Source organism: Stegastes partitus, unplaced genomic scaffold (assembly GCF_000690725.1).
Source record: "Stegastes partitus isolate 25-593 unplaced genomic scaffold, Stegastes_partitus-1.0.2 Scaffold19, whole genome shotgun sequence".
NCBI classification, from domain to species: Eukaryota; Metazoa; Chordata; class Actinopteri; family Pomacentridae; genus Stegastes; species Stegastes partitus.
Window position 1 is genome coordinate 1,595,616 of NW_007577750.1, and position 5,100 is coordinate 1,600,715.

The 5,100-nt window shown below is 42.1% G+C and overlaps 1 long non-coding RNA gene across 1 annotated transcript; it reads left to right on the forward strand.

Moving 5' to 3' along the window:
* The first annotated feature begins 2,636 nt into the window (after positions 1–2,636).
* Positions 2,637–3,703, forward strand: LOC103365550 (uncharacterized). Its single transcript, XR_520620.1, has 3 exons — positions 2,637–2,918; positions 3,086–3,290; positions 3,370–3,703. It is a non-coding gene; the product is annotated as an uncharacterized LOC103365550 (long non-coding RNA).
* Positions 3,704–5,100: the final 1,397 nt, after the last annotated feature.

A 5,100-nucleotide genomic window follows, 5' to 3' on the forward strand; every position in this document is an offset into this window, starting at 1 on the left:
AATTACAGAAGGCATTTACAACTGTTTACCCCACATATGACAACACTGGCAACCTTTCACTGTTGATATATACTGTATGTGGTAAGGGAACAGTTATGGAAGCTATTACAAACTGTTGATAAATGTATGTTTCCTCTTACGTTTTTGAACCACAAAACCAAAGTACTCCCAACCACAAACCTGAAGATGAAAGGTCAGTACATTTTCGTATTTAGCCTTTGTCAGGGAGCCAAACAGATTTAATGAGAGGTCCTTTCTAGTGGTAATCAACCAATAAGAATCTTGACTGTATTTGTTTACATTTTTAGATGACTATTGTGTGCCTGAAGGACAGTAGTAAATAATGCAATACTTTGTATTATTATTTTTTCATCATAATTTTCATCATGTTTCAGCACCAGAACAGTCAGCAACAATTCAGCCTCGACAGGTAATAAGGCAGACTGTGGCAGCCTGATGTTTCTTACTTTCAATGTTTTTGTTTCAGACATTTTAATTTGTTTTTCCAGATAGTAATATCTGATGCTGAGGATGTGGATTCTCTTGAAACAAATCCAGCCGAGACTTCTTGCTACAGGTAAGTAAAAAATTGTAGTGACTCACATAATTTCTATTTAATTCATCAGGAAGAAATTTGTGTTTGGAAGATGTTTTAACATGAAAATTTTAATTTCCCATCAGGAAATACATGGACTTGTATGCACCAGATGTTGAGGAAGAGGATGAGGAGCTAGTTGCAGTCAATGTGGAGAATTTCCAACACACAGCAGTGTAAAATGAACTTGTGTGGCACTCCAGTTTTTATTGTGCAATATTGCTGGTATTTAAATAATTGTTCTTAAAGTGTGACATGTCAGGGATATCCATTTATTAGATCATTTTCTGTCATTACAGGGAGGAGATAAACATTACACTACTTGACCTTGTGGCAGACCTGTCACTTCCCATTGATCACAAAACAGTCTGCAGGTTCAACATCTCAAGGGCCAATGTTTGGGATGGAGCAGTCAGAGGTTTTAAGCATACAACATATTCTGAAACCTGTGACATGCTGGTCAGATTTACTGATGATGCTGGTGTTGTTGAGGAGGGAATTGACACAGGTGGTCCAAGAAGAGAATTTTTAACTCTGCTAATGAAACACCTGAAAGACTGGCCCATTTTTGATGGACCAGAAGGACATCGGTTCTTGGTCTACAATGCAAGTGGTATGCATAGGGTTAGATGCGTACTATACTAATGGTTGGTTAATGATAATTAAACATATATATCACGTGGCATTGTTACGGGGAGGTTCGAAGGCTCATGCGCGAGGCAACATGACAGGGCAGACAGGCAGTTTAAACAATAAATAATTTATTTGTTCACACAGAAACCGGTACAGAACTAAAAGAGATTGCTGGAAAAGGAACTATGTCTATAATGACAGAACAAAACAAAAACCAAAGGCACGGAAAAACAAAACTAGACTAAACAAGAGAATAACTAAAGAGGACACCAAAAGGTGTTAAACAAGGAGACTGACTTGAGAACCAAAAAGACTAGCAACTATGATACGCTAGCGCTACGCACGGGCAGGCGGGGTAAGCAAAACAGAAGTCTAGAACTGAAAAGCTAGCGGACAAAAGCTAACGACCGGCTAGTGCTAAGCACAGACTGGCGATCTAAATCCAGAGCGAGGAGAACAGACGTACGGACAGGTTGACTAGCGGAAGTACAAAAAACTAGCGGGACATACAGACTGGTAGAGTAACGATGCTAAACAGGAGGCTAATAGTGAGGCTTGCTAAACCTACGCTGGGAGAACCCGACCTGAAGGGAACCGACTGAGAGGAGAGGGGACGCAGGGGGGAGAGTGGATGTGCTGAGCGCCTGGCGTTGCCGCGGCTGCGGTGGAGCGGCTGCCGAAGACCGGGAGCGGATGCCAGGGAGCTCCGGGAGGGAGAGGTGGACGGAGCTGGTGTCCGGGCTGACGGGTGGATAAGAGCGGGCAGGTGACAAGTGTTGAATCCGGTTTCCGGGGCAGGAGTGAAATGGTGACAGAACCGGTGAATGGTTTGACGGCGTGGTGCTGGAGCATTGTCTGGCTGGAGCTGAAATACCAGCAGACCGGAGGTTGCAGCTGGAGCGGACCAATCCCCACGCAACAATCACCAGATTGGCAACGAGGCACACCTGCCTGAGTGCTGGGACAGCAGAGAGAGAGAGCGCGCCAGAGAGAGAGAGCGCCGGGCAGGGGCCGAGGCTGCAGGGCCATGACAGGCATATGCTTTCCCCCTCAGTATCTTAACGTATATAATGTATTGTGTGTTTTAATTTTGGGATATGAATTCATTCACAGCTGTAAGGGAGGATGAATACTTCCTGGCAGGAAAGATGATTGCAGTGTCAGTTGTACGTGGAGGTCCAGGACCCCGTTTCCTGTCAGAAGATTTTGTGCATTATCTTGCTGGCCAGCCTTCGTCCAGATCAACAGCTAATTTAATAATCGATGAAGACATAGGGAAAGCTTTGCGAGAGGTGAGAATAGCGTAAAGCTACGATGTGGTAGGACAGAGTTTTACATTGTTTCTGTTGTGTTTTAGGACAGTGTTACTTCCAATATCACATACACAGAATTGGCTTCAGTTTTTAGTTTTTGATAGGGTAGGATTACACCAGGCTGTGTATGTCACCGAATAAAAATATGCAAAGATATACACTACATACAGTTATTTACTGAGATGTTTGTGTTGTTTTTTATGTCTTTAAGATTGAGAATGTTGCTTCATTGGATGCTCTGCAAGCATGAGACACAGCACAATGTTACAGACAGCAGGCTGTCTGAGACATGTGGCTGCTGTGGAAGAAAAGAAAGAAATCGTGGCAGACTACCTGCAATGGTATATTATTGGCCACAACTCATCTGTATTTGATAGGTAAGATCACTTTTTTTTTTTTTTTTTGTAGGTACGCAACTAACCCCAAATGAACATTTGTTTAGATGGATTGTAGTTGCCAAGAAGACAAATTCTAACTGTTTTCTTTGGATAATTTTTAATTAGCACTACACAGCAATGAAACAGTATTTGTGTTCACTTTGTAGGTTCTTTCAGTCCTTCAGTTTCTTACTGCACCACAGCAACACCCTTCTTTGCTGACTCCTGTCCTGTGCCACTCTGAAAAGCGACTCACTGGCTTTGAACTTGAGAGACTCTTCAAACCTGACCTCAGCCCTTCAGGGAGTAACAGGAGACTAAAAGAAAGTCAAACCTTGGCCTACTGGGCAGACTATCTTCTCGATTGTGAAGGTTTGTATGTGTTTTGGAACTACTTGGAAAACCAGATTACCCTGGTATGCCTGAACTTTTTTTTTTTTTTCCTTTGCAGAAGGCGAGGCTGCTGTGTCTGTGGAGGATGTTTTGATGTTTGCAACTGGGCTGACTTCACTTCCACCTTCTGGCTTGGAACCATCGCCACAAATAGAGTTCCTGGATGACTCTCCATTCCCAATGGCAAATACATGTTCAAACCTGTTGAAATTACCACTCCAAGATTCATGCAATGTGTTTAAGTTACAAATGGACTTTGGAATCCAAAATAGTCCAGGATTTGGCTGTTTATAAGCCATTTGACTGGAAAACCACTAGAGCATGGACTCTAAAAATGTTGTCTACTATCATTGGTGCACTGAAAGGTGCAGTTGCTTTTGTTAAAGAGGTTTATATCATGTTACAGTATGTGAACATGTTTTTGTCTCAGTCAATTGTTGTAGAGCCATGATTCTCAAACTGGTCTGTTTATGAATCATTATATTCGATTCAGAATGAAAATACTTAAAGTATTTCAAGAGATTTTGTTCACTATATTGCTTTATTTTTATTCATATATTTCCCACTTTGAAATAATGAAGCTGTGGGTGACAAATTCACTTTGTTTACATTTTCCACCATTAAAATAAACCTCTCTTCCATTCATAACTGAGCAATTTCTTTTAGTTTTAGATACAATTCAGTTGCAGACTGCCAGCACTCGGGCTTCTGTAAATGATTGTTCTCCATGGCTAAGTCCGAGTACTCCTGCATGTTTGCGTCCACACATGGAGCTCTTGTCAGGCGAGCCTCAGGAAAGGCATCCAGTTCAGCCTGTTCAATTTCAAATCCACAGTCTCTGGAGCCAAACCTATGTTAAAGAGAATACATCGTTATTTTTTTATTAAAATGTAAGCTAAAAGGAAAACAAATACAAGCATCAATCTATGACTAAAGTATTACCTGTGTGGTAAGTAGTAGAGCTCATTGGGCACTCCTCCTGGACATGATGATGTTCTCGAGGGGCGAATCCTGTGACTGTTCCATAATCTCACACACTCATCCAAATCCTTCTGGATAACATCACCAAAACAATATCTCAGTAGACACTGATGCTCATGACTCCCATTGAAGTATCCGGCATCTCTAAGATCTGCAAATATTTCCATCCAGAACTGACACCTATAGAAATTGATAAAATGTGATTTTAAGCATAAACATATGTTTGAATGAATGAATTAAATCAAAGGTTACATAATTGAATGATTAATGATGGCCGCTTACCTTCCCTTTCTGAAGATGGACCACCAGGACTCAATCCTCTGATTGTTTGTGGATGAGCCATACATGTAGCTGGATGCTCCAGAGAAGTAGTCATTGTGGTGGTGGCGTAGGGTGCACTGAACCATGGTCTAGTTCTCCGTGCCGCAATCAGTCCTCAGTCTCATGGGAGTGACACCAAGGTTTCATACACATGACAGAAAATAGTGTGCGATCACACTTGGGTCATTATTTGTTGTTCCACAAGTAAGCCACTGCACTCTACGTGAAAATCCATCAATACAGCCTGAAAGAGCCAAACCGAATGGCTTAAGTTTATCATAACCGTCCGCGTATCACATATAGTTCGGTCCCATGGAGTGATAGGTTCTTCTGACAAACCTTCTGCGTGCTCTCCTCTCACACCCTCGAGAATTGAGCTCCCGGAGCAAACTCATCACATGATCCCTCTTCATTCGCAGATTGTACTTTTGTTTAAGTACCTGCAACATCGTACGGTAGCCAAACAGCTGTCCAGGTCCACGAAGCT